General features: G+C 41.9%; 1 protein-coding gene across 6 annotated transcripts in view; it reads right to left on the bottom strand.

Moving 5' to 3' along the window:
* Positions 1-13767, bottom strand: part of prkcab (protein kinase C, alpha, b) — a 256689-nt gene that overhangs the window by 190594 nt on the left and 52328 nt on the right. Inside the window, exon 1 of one of the 6 annotated variants that reach the window (XM_057817544.1) lies at positions 11053-12052. The exons of the other annotated variants lie outside the window; for them this stretch is intronic. The gene's annotated coding sequence lies outside the window, so the exon portion shown is untranslated. Of the gene's footprint in view, positions 1-11052; positions 12053-13767 lie in introns of those variants that run through there. 6 annotated transcript variants of the gene reach the window in all.

The following is a 13767-nucleotide window of genomic DNA, read 5'->3' as shown; positions in this document are numbered from 1 at the left end:
TGAATTAAATACAATCTTTCCGCTGGACTCCAATTAGGTGCGCTGTGCTTGGAAGCCATGTTGCAAGTGACGTTACTTACGTCACAAAGTGACGTCACCACGTCAGTACGGAGCATGTGCAGAAAGAACGCAACCAGACACCATTCCGCTTCCCTGTTTACATGATATAATTTTACTTGTAATCGGTTTGGGAAAAGGAATATTCCACCCCTGTGAATCGGAATGAAATTCCATTCGGTTTGGGCCTGTTCATTCCGAATGAGGTGTTTATATGGAACACATTTATTCGGTTTGAACAAATATTCCGATTGTAATTGGAATATTTGGCTCCATGTAAACGTGGCAAATGAGTTGCCACAGCACACTACCGAAAGCTAAACGATGATTGACACATTTGGGCCTTTGACCGAGCTTCTCTGGCAAGATCAAAGCTACAAAGCAGTCACTCATCGTTAACCATAAATACCAAACGCAAGCTGGACCGTTTGGCCTGCACTGCTTACCAGGAGGGAGGGTGAGAGGCTGTGGCGCTGTATGAGCATGAAGCAGAAAAACCCAAATACAGTACCTCTACATACGAAGTTAATTCCGTCCAGGACTTTGTAAGTCGAAATTTTACCATAATGATATATTACAATTCCATTAATTTGTTCCACAGCCTGAAAACCATTGCAAATAGCTATTACACAGAGCAAAACAAATAAATTATAAATAAAAAATTTATATATATATATATATATATATATATATATATGTATATATATATTAGGGCTGTCAAAATTATCGCGTTAACGCGCGGTAATTAATTTTTTTAATTAATCACGTTAAAATATTTGACGCAATTAACGCACATGTCCCGCTCAGACAGTATTCTGCCTTTTGGTAAGTTTTACAGCAAGGTTTTTTGTGCTGTCGAACAGCGAACTCTTGTGGTCGCTTTGCGACATGGTTTATTGATTTCTTGCCAGTTCAATATGGCTGCACGACGTCTCGGGCTGACGCCTACGTTCTAATGTTGTGCTTATATGATCCTTGGACAAGATTTGTCCGTAAGTATGGTTGTTGTAAAGAATGTACATATTATGTTAGTAAGCGAAATATTATATTTTTTGTATGAAACGCTTTTTGTTTATGTTTAGTGAACCTGTATAGCGTGCTAAGCTAACGTTGTTGCTAATGCAATGCTTGTGTACTTTTTTTTTGTAGTTTCACTACGGTCTAAAGAGGACAGTGGTTTGAGGCCATTTTATTAATAAATCAGATGAAAAAGGAAGAAGTCTGATTATTAAGGCATCGTTCACTAGCTGTCTAGCTTTGGAAAAAGTAGACGCTTCGGAGTGAGGACAGCATAGACAGATTTAAATGACAGTAGAGTGAAATGCCCACTACAGTCTTTATGTACCGTATGTTGAATGTATATATCCATCTTGTGTCTTATCTTTCCATTCCAACAAATTATTTTACAGAATATAGATATAATTTACAGAAAAATATGGCATATTTTATAGATGGTTTGAATTGCGATTAATTGAGATTAATTACAATTAATTAATTTTTAAGCTGTAATTAACTCGATTAAAAATTCTAATCGTTTGACAGCCCTAAAATACACATATATATATATATATCCACAAATACATACATATACATATATATATATATACATATATACACATATACATATACAGTGCCTTGCAAAAGTATTCGGCCCCCTTGAACCTTGCAACCTTTCGCCACATTTCAGGCTTCAAACATAAAGATATAAAATTTTAATTTTTTGTCAAGAATCAACAACAAGTGGGACACAATCGTGAAGTGGAACAAATTTATTGGATAATTTAAACTTTTTTTAACAAATAAAAAACTGAAAAGTGGGGCGTGCTATATTATTCGGCCCCCTTGCGTTAATACTTTGTAGCGCCACCTTTTGCTCCAATTACAGCTGCAAGTCGCTTGGGGTATGTTTCTATCAGTTTTGTACATCGAGAGACTGACATTCTTGCCCATTCTTCCTTGCAAAACAGCTCGAGCTCAGTGAGGTTGGATGGAGAGTGTTTGTGAACAGCAGTCTTCAGCTCTTTCCACAGATTCTCGATTGGATTCAGGTCTGGACTTTGACTTGGCCATTCTAACATCTGGATACGTTTATTTTTGAACCATTCCATTGTAGATTTGGCTTTATGTTTTGGATCATTGTCCTGTTGGAAGATAAATCTCCGTCCCAGTCTCAGGTCTTGTGCAGATACCAACAGGTTTTCTTCCAGAATGTTCCTGTACTTGGCTGCATCCATCTTCCCGTCAATTTTAACCATCTTCCCTGTCCCTGCTGAAGAAAAGCAGGCCCAAACCATGATGCTGCCACCACCATGTTTGACAGTGGGGATGGTGTGTTCAGGGTGATGAGCTGTGTTGCTTTTACGCCAAACATATCGTTTTGCATTGTGGCCAAAAAGTTCAATTTTGGTTTCATCTGACCAGAGCACCTTCTTCCACATGTTTGGTGTGTCTCCCAGGTGGCTTGTGGCAAACTTTAAACGAGACTTTTTATGGATATCTTTGAGAAATGGCTTTCTTCTTGCCACTCTTCCATAAAGGCCAGATTTGTGCAGTGTACGACTGATTGTTGTCCTATGGACAGACTCTCCCACCTCAGCTGTAGATCTCTGCAGTTCATCCAGAGTGATCATGGGCCTCTTGGCTGCATCTCTAATCAGTTTTCTCCTTGTTTGAGAAGAAAGTTTGGAAGGACGGCCGGGTCTTGGTAGATTTGCAGTGGTCTGATGCTCCTTCCATTTCAATATGATGGCTTGCACAGTGCTCCTTGAGATGTTTAAAGCTTGGGAAATCTTTTTGTATCCAAATCCGGCTTTAAACTTCTCCACAACAGTATCTCGGACCTGCCTGGTGTTTTCCTTGGTTTTCATAATGCTCTCTGCACTTTAAACAGAACCCTGAGACTATCACAGAGCAGGTGCATTTATACGGAGACTTGATTACACACAGTTGGATTCTATTTATCATCATCGGTCATTTAGGACAACATTGGATCATTCAGAGATCCTCACTGAACTTCTGGAGTGAGTTTGCTGCACTGAAAGTAAAGGGGCCGAATAATATTGCACGCCCCACTTTTCAGTTTTTTATTTGTTAAAAAAGTTTAAATTATCCAATAAATGTTGTTCCACTTCATGATTGTGTCCCACTTGTTGTTAATTCTTGACAAAAATTTTTAATTTCATATCTTTATGTTTGAAGCCTGAAATGTGGCGAAAGGTTGCAAGATTCAAGGGGCCCGAATACTTTTGCAAGGCACTGTATATATATAGTAGGGCTGTCAAACGATTAAAATTTTTAATCGAGTTAATTACAGCTTAAAAATTAATTAATCGTAATTAATCGCAATTAATCGCAATTCAAACCATCTATAAAATATGCCATATTTTTCTGTAAATTATATATATATTCTGTAAAATAAATTGTTGGAATGGAAAGATAAGACACAAGATGGATATATACATTCAACATACGGTATATAAGGACTGTAGTGGGCATTTCACTCTACTGTCATTTAAATCTGTCTATGCTGTCCTCACTCGGAAGCGTCTACTTTTTCCAAAGCTAGACAGCTAGTGAACGACGCCTTAATAATCAGACTTCTTCCTTTTTCATCTGATCTATTAATAAAATGGCCTCAAACCATTGTTCTCTTTAGACCGTAGTGAAACTACAAAAAAGAAGTACACAAGCATTGCATTAGCAACAACGTTAGCTTAGCACGCTATACAGGTTCACTAAACATAAACAAAAAGCGTCTCATACAAAAAATATAACATTTCGCTTACTAACATAATATGTACATTCTTTACAACAACCATACTTGCGGACAAATCTTGTCCAAGGATCATATAAGCACAACATTAGAACGTAGGCGTCAGCCCGAGACGTCATGCAGCCATATTGAACTGGCAAGAAAGCAATAAACCATGTCGCAAAGCGACCACAAGAGTTCGCTGTTAGACAGCACAAAAAACCTTGCTGTGAAACTTACCAAAAGGCAGAATACTGTCTGACATGGGACAGTGCTGGACATGTGCGTTAATTGCGTCGAATATTTTAACGTGATTAATTTTAAAAAATTAATTACCGCGCGTTAACGCGATAATTTTGACAGCCCTAATAATATATATATACTGTATATATATATATATATATATATATATATATATGGCGGAAAACACAGACAAGACTGAAAAAACTGTTTCTGCTGTTGCACTCCTCTTGCAGAGAAACTGTTGTATTTTAAGCCAAAACAAATGTGGTGTTTGATAGAACAATATGTCTATATGCTGCCATAGCAGATTCATGGCTCATTAAGCCCCCAAACTATTTTTAATTTGCCCGTTTTACCCTGGATACCCCCGTTTACAGACGTCGCGCAACCGTTTTTGTTTCAACCTAGCCATAAAAAGAAGGTAAGTAATTAAATTTATTATTCAAAATGTATGTCATTTTTAGCTTAGAATCATTAATTGATGTCTAATATTTAGTTTAAAAAAAAGAAAACGACTTTAAATAATTATTCACTCGCATATTTTGTACTTTTAAACAAATTACTTGGTGTCTGTAAAAAAGTCATAGATATCTACCTCATAACTATCACTTAATTGTAATTTTCTTGTTACTGTCGCATTTCCGCCGATATATTAGATGATAAATTATCGATCCAAACAAAGAAAATTTGAAAAATAACATTCAAAAGGGTAACTATATAAAAAAAAAAAATCTCAACCACTCCTTGTTGTCTGCGATTTCTGCATCGCTACCCTTGTTATATCACCGTGTTTCACTCATAAAATCCCCCAAAAATCTGGCTGTGGCCATTCACAGCTGTGTCTTGACACTCAGTGATACATGCTACATGGAGTTTTTGGATCGAAACAAGGTAAGTTCGTGATAATATGTCATTAAAATCGGGGCGTCTTTAATTCTGCTCTTGCGTGCTCTCGCCTCCAGTTACGGTTTTGTTGTTTAAAAAAATTTTTTTTTTCAAAAATGCCCTCCTTTTCAAAATTTTTCTTCCCCCAGAAAATGGAGATTTCTAAGCTTTCCAATAATGTATCACACATGCATATCGGACAATTTTGAAATCTGGGCGTCTCATAGCGGAACTTCAAGTCACCTGAGTGTTTTCAGCCATATATATACTTCTTTGTCACAAAAAACATTCATGAAGTTTGGTTCTTTTATGACTTTATTATGGGTTAACAGAAAAAGTGATCAAATCTACTGGGTCAAAAATATACATACATGGATCGGAAAAAGCGAATCATTGACTTGAACAAGTCAGGAAAGTCACTTGGAGCCATTTCAAAGCAGCTGCAGGTCCCAAGAGCAACAGTGCAAACAATTGTTTGTAAGTATAAAGTGCATGGCACTGTTTTGTCACTGCCACGATCAGGAAGAAAACGCAAGCTATCACCTGCTGCTGAGAGAAAATTGGTCAGGAGGGTGAAGATTCAACCGAGAATCACCAAAAAGCAGATCTGCCAAGAATTAGAAGCTGCTGGAACACAGGTGTCAGTGTCCACAGTCAAGCGTGTTTTGCATCTCCATGGACTGAGAGGCTGCCGTGCAAGAAGGAAGCCCTTGCTTCAAAAGCGGCACCTTAAGGCTCGACTGAAGTTTGCTGCTGATCACATGGACAAAGATAAGACCTTCTGGAGGAAAGTTCTGTGGTCAGACGAAACAAAAATCGAGCTGTTTGGCCACAATGCCCAGCAATATGTTTGGAGGAGAAAAGGTGAGGCCTTTAACCCCAAGTTCACCATGCCTACCGTCAAGCACGGTGGTGGTAGTATTATGCTGTGGGGCTGTTTTGCTACCAATGGAACTGGTGCTTTACAGAGAGTAAATGGGATAATGAAGAAGGAGGATTACCTTCAAATTCTTCAAGATAACCTAACGTCATCAGCCCGAAGATTGGGTCTTGGGCGCAGTTGGGTGTTCCAACAGGACAATGACCCCAAACACACATCAAAAGTGGTAATGGAATGGCTAAATCAGGCTAGAATTAGGTTTTCGAATGGCCTTCCCAAAGTCCTGACTTAAACCCCATTGAGAACTTGTGGACAATGCTGAAGAAACAAGTCCATGTCAGAAAGCCATCAAATTTAACTGAAGTGCACCAATTCTGTCAAGAGGAGTGGTCAAAGATTCAACCAGAAGCTTGCCAGAAGCTTGTGGATGGCTACCAAAAGCGCCTAATTGAAGTGAAAATGGCCAAGGGACATGTTACCAAATATTAGCGCTGCTGTATGTATATTTTTGACCTAGCAGATTTGATCACTTTTTTCTGTTCACCCATAATAAAGTCATAAAAGAACCAAACTTCATGAATGTTTTGTGTGACAAAGAAGTATCTGTTCCAATCACTCTATCAGAGAAAAATCAGAGTTGTAGAAATAACTGGTAACTCAAGAGAGCCATGACATTATGTTCTTCACAAGGGTATGTAAACTTTTGACCACAACTGTATATATATATATATATATATATATACAGTGCCTTGCAAAAGTATTCGGCCCCCTTGAACCTTGCAACCTTTCGACACATTTCAGACTTCAAACATAAAGATATAAAATTTTAATTTTTTGTCAAGAATCAACAACAAGTGGGACACAATTGTGAAGTGGAACAACATTTATAGGATAATTTAAACTTTTTTAACAAATAAAAAACTGAAAAGTGGGGCGTGCAATATTATTCGGCCCCCTTGCGTTAATACTTTGTAGCGCCACCTTTTGCTCCAATTACAGCTGCAAGTCGCTTGGGGTATGTTTCTATCAGTTTTGCACATCGAGAGACTGACATTCTTGCCCATTCTTCCTTGCAAAACAGCTCGAGCTCAGTGAGGTTGGATGGAGAGTGTTTGTGAACAGCAGTCTTCAGCTCTTTCCACAGATTCTCGATTGGATGCAGGTCTGGACTTTGACTTGGCCATTCTAACACCTGGATACGTTTATTCTTGAACCATCCCATTGTAGATTTGGCTTTATGTTTTGGATCATTGTCCTGTTGGAAGATAAATCTCCGTCCCAGTCTCAGGTCTTGTGCAGATACCAACAGGTTTTCTTCCAGAATGTTCCTGTATTTGGCTGCATCCATCTTCCCGTCAATTTTAACCATCTTCCCTGTCCCTGCTGAAGAAAAGCAGGCCCAAACCATGATGCTGCCACCACCATGTTTGACAGGTGGGATGGTGTGTTCAGGGTGATGAGCTGTGTTGCTTTTACGCCAAACATATCGTTTTGCATGGTGGCCAAAAAGTTCAATTTTGGTTTCATCTGACCAGAGCACCTTCTTCCACATGTTTGGTGTGTCTCCCAGGTGGCTTGTGGCAAACTTTAAACGAGACTTTTTATGGATATCTTTGAGAAATGGCTTTCTTCTTGCCACTCTTCCATAAAGGCCAGATTTGTGCAGTGTACGACTGATTGTTGTCCTATGGACAGACTCTCCCACCTCAGCTGTAGATCTCTGCAGTTCATCCAGAGTGATCATGGGCCTCTTGGCTGCATCTCTGATCAGTTTTCTCCTTGTTTGAGAAGAAAGTTTGGAAGGACGGCCGGGTCTTGGTAGATTTGCAGTGGTCTGATGCTCCTTCCATTTCAATATGATGGCTTGCACAGTGCTCTTTGAGATGTTTAAAGCTTGGGAAATATTTTTGTATCCAAATCCGGCTTTAAACTTCTCCACAACAATATCTCGGACCTGCCTGGTGTGTTCCTTGGTTTTCATAATGCTCTCTGCACTTTAAACAGAACCCTGAGACTATCACAGAGCAGGTGCATTTATACGGAGACTTGATTACACACATTTGGATTCTATTTATCATCATCGGTCATTTAGGACAACATTGGATCATTCAGAGATCCTCACTGAACTTCTGGAGTGAGTTTGCTGCACTGAAAGTAAAGGGGCCGAATAATATTGCACGCCCCACTTTTCAGTTTTTTATTTGTTAAAAAAGTTTAAATTATCCAATAAATGTTGTTCCACTTCACGATTGTGTCCCACTTGTTGTTGATTCTTGACAAAAAAATTGAATTTCATATCTTTATGTTTAAAGCCTGAAATGTGGCGAAAGGTTGCAAGATTCAAGGGGGCCGAATACTTTTGCAAGGCACTGTATATATATATAATAGTAATAATAATAATAATGCCTGTAATAATGTAACGAATCCTGTTCGAATGCGGCAAATGAGTTTTGCGTGGTGGACCTGAACGCACCGCGTGGCTGACATGACAGAGAGAGAGAGAGGTACATTAGAGTTTTAACTTCACTTTTCATGTTCCGTTGTTGGTGTCAGCTGCGGCGGACAGTAGGCGTGTTGTGTTGCACAAGTTCTGAAATAAATGATTAAAAACCTGACAAAGCTGGCGATTTTTTGGGCGATGTTACAATAATAATAATAATTGTCACCTTAACTCATAAAGACTGGCGCACGGAGGTCGGTGGAGGACCGTGGAGATCGTAGACACTTTACGGCCGTATTGTCGAGCCAGTTCATGGACACGCACATCTGGCTCATATTTTTCTATCATTTCCATCTTCATTTCACTAGTAAGCATCACCTTTTTCGTTTTTTCACCAGCTGCACTAACATTCTTGGAATCCATGTTGATTTCTCTCACAAGAAAATCCGCCGTGCGTCCGTCTTGCGGCAAAACAAAGAAACTGCGGCGCTGTCATAAATTGTCGAATTTCGAGTATATCGTCAGGTGTCGACACAAATGGCGAGTCAAATATTATTTCGGATGTTGAAAATATCGTGTTTCGATGCGATCGTATGTCGAGGTACCTCTAAGTTTTTTTTACTCAAAAACTCCATCATTTTCACCCGATACCGATCCTCTGAAAAATAGTGCGATCAGCCCAATTGCCGGTCATGTGATCGGATCAGGACATCCCTACAAATAATTAATTGACTAATCCATTTCAACCGGAAGGGGCTAGCAGCGACGTTTTTGTCAGCACGTTTAATATACCAAATTAGTAGAAATTCTATGACGAAGCAGTGCAAAACAAGGAAAGCTTCTCACTAACCTGAAACAATATTTGACACTTACTGATAAAAAAAATAGCAATTTAAGCCTCAGAGGACATATAATCAACTCAATTGCTCAATCCACTTGAAGAATGTGTCACCTACTGTATATAAAATTCACATAAAAACCTCTTACATCACCTTGCACTTGTATCGATGACAAATGCATCACTGGATGAGAGTCTCCATCATGCGCTCCAGCTCCTATGTCCAACTCATATCAATTGCTTTTGACAAAACGGTGTGAGACTTCAGCTTGAACATTAACTCCGCATGACATTTCTTTCTGGAGGTGCCTCGGCTAAGTAGCATGAATCAAACGCGAGCTCATGCAATAGTATGATTCATATTGCTACACGCTGCGAAGAGGCGAGTCGCTCGGGCGAACAAACAGCGCTCAAAAATTAGGATGAATCCTTCTAACCTTTGGCAAGCGTGGAAAATCAGGTAGTAAATCAGAGAAAAAAAATGATGTTAGAAAAAAAATATTTTGCTGTCACATTCACACACTCACACACACAAGTACACGCACGCACAAATGAAGAAGCTCTGTCTACAGAAGAGGTGGCATGTGAGATGCTGCAATTAGGGGCCTGAAAATTACACTCGACAGCAAGTACAACATGAAGGCAGGCACGCTTACATTTAAACATGTGGAGGAAAGCAATAGTCATTTCTTGAGTAACGAAGGTGTGTGGCATAGGGATGTCCCGATCCAGGTTTTTGCACTTCCGATCCGATACCGATATTGTTTTGCACTTCCGATCCGATACCGATACTGGCCGATACCGATACCGACCTATCTGAGCATGTGTTAAAGTTTAAAGTTATTTAGCCTCCTTACTTAGTTGTCAGACTCATGTTGAAAAAGGTTTTAGTACTCTTGATAACAACTAGCCAGCTGAATTAGGTGAGTTTGAATAACACAGAACGGTTGGTAACAAGAAACTGACCTGTTTATTCAGTGACAAACACAAAACATTATAAATAACAAACAGAAATGGCATAGTCAGTCAGTAAAACGTGCAAATAATATTGTAAACTGTCTTAAAAAAGCAAAACACACCAACAACCTCAGTGGAAAATCCCACAAATCCCCCAAGCTATTAGATGCTTTTAATGTTTTGTGCATTAGTTACAAGAATTGTATAAAAAGCCTCTCAGGTTTAAATAAACGACTATTTCAGTATCAAGTTAACATTTTAAAACAGTAAATAAAATACTAAAGTCCCCATTCTATATCAGCTTTAAACTACATTCAATTCATTTAATTTTGCGAATCAATTGTTAAAGTTGTTAAAATTGCTCCCGTTATTCCATAATTTCCCTTATGTCTGCTTTTGACATGTGAAAGTTTTAAAACTGTTTTGAAGATAGATTCAAGTCAAGATTTTGCCGATTTAGGAGTATTTTAGATAAAAAGTTAATTAAGTTCGCTTGGAAGGTTCACAACAGCCTACTAGGGAAGTCTTCTGCTTTAAGATGGCGGCTGTTTACTAACGCATCTGGTTTTCAATACTTCAATGTTGCTAACGCAGTCGAGTCTGTCCTTTTGCATCTAGTTCTATATACATATGATATCTATTACCTCCAGTAAAACGACGTTGACGTAGTTTGTAGCGGCTGTCAGCAGCAGTCAGGTATTCTTGTGTTTTTTTATCCAGCGGCATGAGTTGAGCTAAAGCCGTGAGTTGAGCATTGGCATTATCCGGGTCTATGACAAGCATTATGTTTACTTTCGGGACGCAATGCGGTCAGTTTCTCATTGCGTCCCGAAGACCGCACTGTGTATTAGTTCCGCTTTACTTGACATATTTCAATAATCGGAATTTGGATGTTTGTGAATCGTTCTCGAATCTTCCACAGCCGAATCGCTCAAGGATGTAATGACGGCTGGGCATGTTGTACTGTGGTTCTAAGTGTTGGATGGTGCGTCTTTACTCACGTGAGATAATGGCTCGTCATCCAGAATGAATTCTTCGGCAATGACTCTTGTTATTCCCTGGGCTTTGGGACTGTCGAGTGCCAGTTTGTCACGCATATCAAAAGTTTCTGCCAGTGTTAGTTGCGTAGGACCTTTCTTTTTGTCTTCGGTTTTCTTAACATACTCCTCATATTGTTTGTGGTGGTATTTCGCTAAATGCTTGATTAGGTTGGTTGCATTAAAACTTCTTACAGCTTTACCACCACGCTTGACTTTTATGTGGCATATGTTGCACTCTGCCTCTTCGTGTTTGTCGTCCTTTAAGGTGAAATGATCCCACACAGCTGACATTTTTACGATAAAGTCTCTCGGTAAATTGGGAGACGGTAATGTAAATGTAGTGTGTTGAAGGTGTGCCATAAAATGCGGACCGGATTTTAGGGAAACCGAAGCAAAAACTGGAATGGATTATGTAAATCGGTGCGCTGGAAAACCCGGACGGGACTTTAAAAGTCTGGATCGGAACTTTTCGGTGTTCCGATCCGATGCGCATTTTTTGCCCATATCGGCGTCCGATCCGATCCAAATATCGGATCGGGACATCTCTAGTATGGCATGGTTGTTCTTTTACACGAGAAACTCATTTATAAATAAACTATAACCTAAAAAAAAAATCACTTGAAGGTTTATATTTTAAAGTTGTATGAATGCAGCAGTCGGGGATGAGATCCTGCCCCAAGTGGAGGAGTTCAAGTATCTTGGGGTCTTGTTCACAAGTGAGGGTAGGAAGGAGCCTGAGCTCGACAGGCGGATCCGTGCAGCTTCTGCAGACTCTGCAGAAGGAGCTGAGCCGAAAACTCATGATTTACCAGTCGATCTACGTTCCTACCCTGACCTATGGTCATGAGCTGTGGGTCATGACCGAAAGGACAAGATCCCAAATACAAAGGGGTCGGGTGCGCAGAGAGTTGGGCGGCAGCCAAAGGCAGGGGCCTTGGCGGTCCAACCCTCAGCTGCAGAAGCTAACTCTTGGGACATGGAATGTCACCTCTCTGGCAGGGAAGGAGCCTGAGCTGGTGGGTGAGGCAGAGAAATTCCGACTACATATAGTCTGACTCTCCTCCACACACAGCTTGGGTTCTGGTACCAATCCTCTCGAGAGGGGTTGGACTCTCTTCCACTCTGGAGTTGCCCACGGTGAGAGGCGCCGAGCAGGTGTGGGCATACTTATTGCCCCCCGGCTTGGTGCCTGTACGTTGGGGTTCACCCCGGTAGACGAGAGGGTAGCCTCCCTCCGCCTTCGGGTGGGGGGACGGGTTTTGACTGTTGTTTGCGCTTATGCACCGAACAGCAGCTCAGAATACCCACCCTTTTTGGAGTCCTTGGAGGGTGTGCTGGAGAGCGCCCCCTCTGGGGACTCCCTCGTTCTACTGTGGGACTTCAACGCTCATGTGGGCAATGACAGTGAGACCTGGAGGGGCGTGATTGGGAGCAACGGCCCCCCCAAATCAGAACCCGAGTGGTGTTCTGTTATTGGACTTCTGTGCTCGTCACGGTTTGTCCATAACGAACACCATGTTCAAACATAGGGGTGTCCATATGTGCACTTGGCACCAGGACACCCTAGGCCGAAGTTCAATGATCGACTTTGTAATCGTGTCATCGGACTTGCGGCCACATGTTTTGGACACTCGGGTGAAGAGAGGGGCGGAGCTGTCAACTGATCACCACCTGGTGGTGTGTTGGCTCCGATGGCGGGGGAAGTTGCTGGCCAGACCTGGCAGGCCCAAACGTATTGTGAGGGTCTGCTGGGAACATCTGGCGGAATCCCCTGTCAGAAAGAGTTTCAACACCCACCTCCGGCAGAACTTCTCCCTTGTCCCGGGGGAGGAGGGGGACATTGAGTCCGAGTGGGCCATGTTCCGCACCTCCATTGTTGAGGCGGCCGATCGGAGCTGTGGCCGTAAGGTGGTTGGTGCCTGTCGTGGCGGCAATCCCCGAACCCGCTGGTGGACACCAGCGGTAAGGGATGCCGTCAAGCTGAAGAAGGAGGCCTATCAGGCCTTTTTGGCCTGTGGGACTCCGGAGGCAGCTGACAGGTACTGGCTGGCCAAGCGAACTGCAGCTTCGGCGGTCGCTGAGGCAAAAACTCGGACATGGGAGGAGTTCGGCGAGGCCATGGAAAACGACTTCCGGACGGCTTCAAGGAAATTCTGGTCCACCATCCGGCGTCTGAGGAGAGAAAAGCAGTGCACCATTAACACTGTGTATAGTGAAGATGGTGTACTGCTGACCTCGACTCGGGACGTCGTGAGTCGGTGGGGAGAATACGTCGAAGCCCTCCTCACTTCCACCGTCACGCCTTCCTTTGAGGAAGCAGGGTCTGGGGACTCTGAGGAGGGCTCTTCAATCTCTAGGGTTGAAGTCACTGAGGCGGTTGGTAAGCTCCTCGGGTGCAAGGCCCCGGGGGTAGATGAGATCCGCCCGGAGTTCCTAAAGGCTCTGGATGTTGTAGGGCTGTCATGGCTGACACGCCTCTACAAAATCGCGTGGACATCGGGGACAGTGCCTCTGGATTGGCAGACCGGGGTGGTGGTCCCTCTTTTCAAAAAGGGGGACCGGACGGTGTGTTCCAATTATCGCGGGATCACACTCCTCAGCCTCCCTGGTAAAGTCTATTCAGGGGTGCTGGAGAGGAGGGTCCGTCGGGAAGTCGACTCTTGGATTCAGGAGGAG

This window comes from Corythoichthys intestinalis, chromosome 16 (genome assembly GCF_030265065.1).
Source record: "Corythoichthys intestinalis isolate RoL2023-P3 chromosome 16, ASM3026506v1, whole genome shotgun sequence".
Taxonomy (NCBI): domain Eukaryota; kingdom Metazoa; phylum Chordata; class Actinopteri; order Syngnathiformes; family Syngnathidae; genus Corythoichthys; species Corythoichthys intestinalis.
The sequence above is the reverse complement of the archived record's forward strand: the minus strand, read 5'-3'. Positions and strand labels throughout refer to the sequence as shown.